The sequence below is a fragment of the Alosa pseudoharengus genome, unplaced genomic scaffold (assembly GCF_046254945.1).
Source record: "Alosa pseudoharengus isolate Yale_2024_CS ecotype anadromous, Long Island Sound unplaced genomic scaffold, YU_APseudo_1.1 YU_APseudo_1.1_scf_17, whole genome shotgun sequence".
NCBI classification, from domain to species: domain Eukaryota; kingdom Metazoa; phylum Chordata; class Actinopteri; order Clupeiformes; family Clupeidae; genus Alosa; species Alosa pseudoharengus.
Genome location: NW_027468640.1, coordinates 22,660,203 through 22,666,304, shown reverse-complemented (window position 1 = coordinate 22,666,304; position 6,102 = coordinate 22,660,203).

Below are 6,102 nucleotides of genomic sequence, written 5' to 3'. Positions count from 1 at the left end.
AAACATGGATAACATGGTAGAAAGATAACATCGCTATTCAATTAGGGGAAACTAATTATAGGCTACAGAATTTGGTTTGATACAATGATACAAGGAAGTTTATTGTCACATGCATATAGTTACTGGATGTAAGAAATGCAGTGAAAGTATGTCTGGTGTCAGCCTATTTGTGCATTAATGGGGGGGGGGGGGGGGGCACCAACAAGGAGCACCCAAGAGCAACAGGGGCAAGGAAAAACTCCCTTACTAAGGAAGAAACCTTGGGCAGATCCACGGCTCAAGGGGCTAACCCAACTGCCAGGGGTCTTGGTGTGTGTGTTGGGGGGATGACAAGGGAGATGGGATAGTGTGCTGTTTATGTGGGGAGAGGGCAGTGTGCAACATGTGTGTTGGAGAAGCTTCCTCATGAGACAATGTGCTGTGTATGGGGGGGGGGGGGGGGCAGTGTGCTGTAAGTATGTTGGGGATGTGTGTTAGAGAAGCTTTCTGATGAAATAATGTGCTGTGTATAGGGGGGGGGGGGGGGGGCAGTGTACTGCAAGTATGGTGAAGGGACTTACTATTGCAAGCAGAGTACTGTATGTATGATGTACAGTATGTGAGTGATGACAGTGAAGATGTGTGTGTGGGCGGGACTTGGAAAAGAAAAGTTCTACACAGTCCTGCTGAGGATTGATACCAGAAACTTTATATAGACCTTGGTGATGCCCATCCTGCCTTCGTTTGTATAACAGTTATTCAACCTTGCAGATCATCAAATGTCCCAGTAATATGCTTTAGATTACTGCAGTGTACTAACTAATGCCCAGTAATAAAGGAATGAGATTACTCTAGAGGCTGAATTTATTCATAGGCTTGACAAATTTATATTTAAAGTTTACATAGAATAGAACATTTACTGTTTTATGTAAATAGATATGAAAAAGGGGGCAGCCGTGGCCTACTGGTTAGCACTTTGGCCCTGTAACCGGAGGGTTGCCGGTTCGAACCCTGACCAGTAGCCACGGCTGAAGTGTCCTTGAGCAAGGCACCTAACCCCTCACTGCTCCCCGAGCGCCGCTGTTGATGCAGGCAGCTCACTGCGCCGGGATTAGTGTGTGCTTCACCTCACTGTGTGTACACTAAGTGCTGTGTGTGTTTCACTAATTCACGGATTGGGATAAATGCAGAGGCCAAATTTCCCTCACGGGATCAAAAGAGTATTTATACTTATACTTAAAATGGCATGCCCAAAATTATTCATACAGGTCATTCCACGTCAATTCAACCAGGGCCCACGCACTTAGGTCTCAAAAAATTCTGAAAAAATTACCAGGTGTACCGTTACCCAGGAGTGGTTATTTAGCCTACTCTTTATACATCAATGCTATACAAAACAACACAAAATGCACCATTGAGATCAATATCTTTTGTATAGCATTGATGTAAAGAGTAAATAACCAAAGGCAAATTCGTGATCACCTGAGAGTACCTGAGCAGGGGTGGGGATATCCTTTTTAAATTCAGTGATTCAGTGATTTCAGTGCCACCTTTGGTTACTCTATACAAAACATATTGATCTCAATGGTGCATTTTGCCCATGTTCAGGGTGGAAATAAAATTCTCTCTTCAAAATAAAACATTTGCACAAGACAAGTCAAATTGGTATTTTTAAAAAGAAGGGATCATGGAGAATAAAGAAAAAAATATTTAAAAAATCTTCGTACATTCCCACAAAGTGTTAGGGTGCTCTGAAAATGACATCCAAAATGATTTTTCATACTTGTGAGGTCTGATCAGACCCTGAATGAATTTATTTTCTGTTCATTGCTTTTTATGAGAGTGTTTCTACTATCTCAATAAGGAAAATAAATTAAGAGCCTATGTTGAGCACAAATATGTCTTATGAAGGCCTAAACAGAGCCCAGCCAAAAACTCCAATACAATTTTGATCAACTTCTTCTTCTGTGTCCACTGTCCTTGCAAAGGTAAGGCGTATTGTTCTGTTCAGTATTTGGAGAGGACTATTCCTTGGTTAACATTCATGGAAACGAAGCGGTCTATTCTGTGGTCAACAAAGAATATAAGGGTATGTGTCCTCTTATCTAACCCTGGAGTAAACAAGGGGCATTGCAGCCTGCAATCAGTGATATGCAGGCAGTCAGATCCTTTGAGGTCAAAGGTCAATGAAGTTTTCAGACCAACACTATCATTTGTACCAACAGTCTTAATCAGGTTGAGGTGACACAATTTGCATGAAATGCTGTTATGTTTTATTTTATTTCCCCGATATGCAGATAGCATTGTGTTGCTGCTGCCAACACTGCTTAAGGAAGACAATGAGTTAGTGCATTAATGATGTGAGTATATTGAGAGTGACTTGTGGAACAGCTTGTACTTGTAGTGCAAAGGTTTATTCCTGTTTATTCCAGTTAATTCCCATATATTTCTGTAAATTCCAATGGAAAGTTTCTAACTTTGAAAATATTTGGAATTTTGCAGCCCTAGTTGTGTAGTGTAATGTGCTAATGTATGCCTTTTTGCTTGTTTGCAGAACCATGCAAACACATACAGTCACGCACACACACACACTCACACACACACACATTGTTTAGTTGGAAGAATAAATCAGAATTGAGATCGAAAGACTCCTGGCCTGGCCAGCATTCTTACCAATGCACACTCAGTAATTGATGATAAAGTCAGCAACATGGCCCACCACTCTAATACGCTGATACTGTTGTTGGTGGTTGACAAGATTGTTGGTTTACAGCTAGTGATAAGTGGTTTGTTATGTGATGCCAGTAGGTGGCAGAACACTATAGACATGTTAAAAGAGGAGAGGAAGGTAAAAATGAAAGTTGTGAAACGCAGTCCTGCTGAATATTGATACCAGAAACTTCATATGGACCTTGGTGATGCCCATCCTGCCTTCATTTGTATAACAGTTATTCAACCTCGCAGATCATCAAATGTCCCACTGTTACCTCCAGTAATATGCTTTAGATTACTGCAGTGTACGACTAACTAATGCTTAGTAATAAAGGAATAAAATTATAATGCAGTAGCTGTGGCTGTCCCCACCCCTGAATGCTTCTTAATGGTCATCTTTATTTGTATTCTTTTCCCCTGTATCCCTCAGTCATTCCCCCTCCAGTCTGAGCAACTACGAAAAGATCCCTGACATCATCTCCCACGCTACAGTGCCACCACCACTCAGTCATCAGCAGCATCCCCATACCGCCCCTACAGTCTGCAGGCTATACTCTCCCCCGTAAGTGCAGTACCTCAGTGTCTCTTTGTGTGACCAGTGTATATAAAGAGATCCATATTAAGGGACTGTGATCTGCTGCACAGTATCAAGCTAAATGTAATTCATTTAAAAACTTTTGCCGTGTCCCATAGTGAGCAAGCAGGCTGTGTGAAGTGCCCAGTAGATCAGTTAGTCTAGCTGCACCCCCCATAGGCCCAATAGTAAACCCAGAAATGTTGAATACCCTAAAGTTGTATTGCATAAATGTCTTCTATAGGTCTAGTGGATGGAATTCAAGTTGGTTGCTAAAAGTTGCACTTTGGGCAATTTGCATAATTAGTATAATAAGACAATTAAGGCGAGACAATACAGGTGAATAGGTTAAAATGTGAAATTATAGCTATTACCATGAAACTTTCTCAGTTGATTACTTACGTATTGCATGTTTTTTCTATTTTAATGTTTAAATATGCAAATCAGGCCCTATCAGACACTAATTTGCATATATTTTACAAACAAAATCAGATCATGTCACTTTAAAACATTAGTCTAAAAGTGACATGGTATTATAGGCCTGGGCGATATGGCTGAGAGGTAGATCATGATATTACTTGATAATATTGATCGATATCGATAACTATTGATAATTTGATGAACTAAAAAGACTAAGAAAAAACATGCTAAATTTAAAAATTTCTGTTAATCACTTAATATAACATTCCACTATTCTTCAATGATCAATACAGGAGAAAACTTAAATGTCGACACAACAATGAAAAATTCACAAATACTGTAAATAAGTACGTAGCCGCATTTGTCTTACAAATCCAGTTGCTAGATTCGGTGGTCCAGTCTCTTATCGATATATACGTTTTTATTTATACAGTATAAGTTATTGTTTCATTGACCAGGCTATGGAATTAGATATTTAGCTTTTACTTTTCATTAACCTATTTAGTCCAGACACTGAATTTCACTGTCACTTGCTACTATACTCTCCACTTGATCACTTTACTCTTCCACTGTGAATTACAATACCTCTAACAATGACATTTCTAGTTGAACTACAAACTACATGTGGATAAAGAGTGCAGGAACAAGTGTAGATACTGCATGCTCATCTCCAGGTTGTGGAAGGCTGCAGGTCAGAGAGAGCCTCCTACAGAGGCCAGGGACATCACTAAATTTGGGTGGGAGGTTGCTAATGGAGGGGCTGTCATGCCCACTTTTGCCATCCAGGCAGTGGCTCCAGTTAATCTGCTTGATGCCACCAGCTGTAGCTGCAGCACATTGACGGCTTGCAGCAAAGGAAACTGCAGCTGCCATGCTGCAAGTATCAGTTGCACTGACTACTGCAAGTGTGAAGGGGGCAAAGGTTCGCCGCTGCAACCCATTCACAATACATACATATAACGACCAAGAAGAGGATGAGACTGAAGGGAATGAGGAAACAAATGATGAAGATGGGGAAGGCTATTGAGTGGGATTGTGTGCGCATACTGTATAGTTATTTTACAGCGTGTGCGTGTGCGCATGCCCTATACAGTTCTTGTAGTTAATATGTGTTTGTGTGTGTCTGTGTGCATGCTGTATACAGTTTTGTCTTTTGCTGTATATAGTTATTGTGTGTTTGTGTATGTGTGCATACTGTATATAGTTATTTTGCATGCTGTATATAGTTCCTGTGTGTTTCTGTGTGTGTGCATATAGTTATTTTGCAAGGGGTACTTAATTCCTTAATGATCTGTCCGTGGTTACAGCTCCAGTCTCAACATACCCCCTGAAGCCTATAATACCCAGGATTCCCACTCCTCAGGGCCAGTTTGTGACATTACAATACAAGGTATGGCAGGCTGCCTGCCTGCATACATCTAATGCTTAAATAAAGAGCTTGTTGGGCTTTTCACTGCAACACCTGCCTTATAGTCTAACCACTTCAATAAAATCAATCCTTTTCTTCATATGGGCGCAATGAAGGCCAGGTTTGTTAAAGGTTTTCACCAACTCAGACCAAGAAGTATACGTGTTTTCCCTTGGAAAAATAATTTTGAGCCTGGTTTTATCACACAATCTGATTTTGTTTGTAAGCAAGTGAGCGCATATTTAATGAGAGGGCCTCATTTGCATATTTAAACATTAATATAGAAAAAAACATGCAATAGATTTTTTCTCATCTTAACATGAGTAATCAACTGAGAAAGTTTCATGGTGGTATCTATTATTTAACATTTTTACCCTATTCACATGTAGTGTTTCACCTTAATTATCTTATTGCAAGTAAAAGTGCAACTTTTAGCAACTTTTATAGAACTCAACATTTCTGGGTTCAAGAAAATGCAACTCCACTAAGCAGGCTACTACAGACTGACCAAATTTCATGTTAACATTAAAAAACAATAAACAAATAATTAAATAAATATGAAACAAACAGTCATATGATAAAACTGAATTCGGCTTGTTTTTCAACCCAATTTTTTGGTAAATTTAACTCAGCCATGTTGCTGTTTTTGAAACATAATCCAACATGCTGGGTCACACTCATCATACAACCCAGATCAAATTGACCCAGTACTTGGGTTATTTTGGGGTTATTTTCAATTAAGCAGTTTTCAGTGTTGTCTTCTCGACATTCTTGATGAATCTAAATCCTAAAGACATAGAAAGCATTGCAGAGCCCAGTTGATGCTATCGGTGATTTATGGGTGGTTTAAACAAATTTAAGTTTAAAGTTGTTAACAGAAGCACTGCAACACAAACCGTGACGCAAATCGGCCTGTTTCCATTTCCTGTTACTGACCTTCAAATGTTATCCACAAAACCCACAGATCTGCATGGTGACTTCACGTTAGGTAGACCTACGACAGCTACAA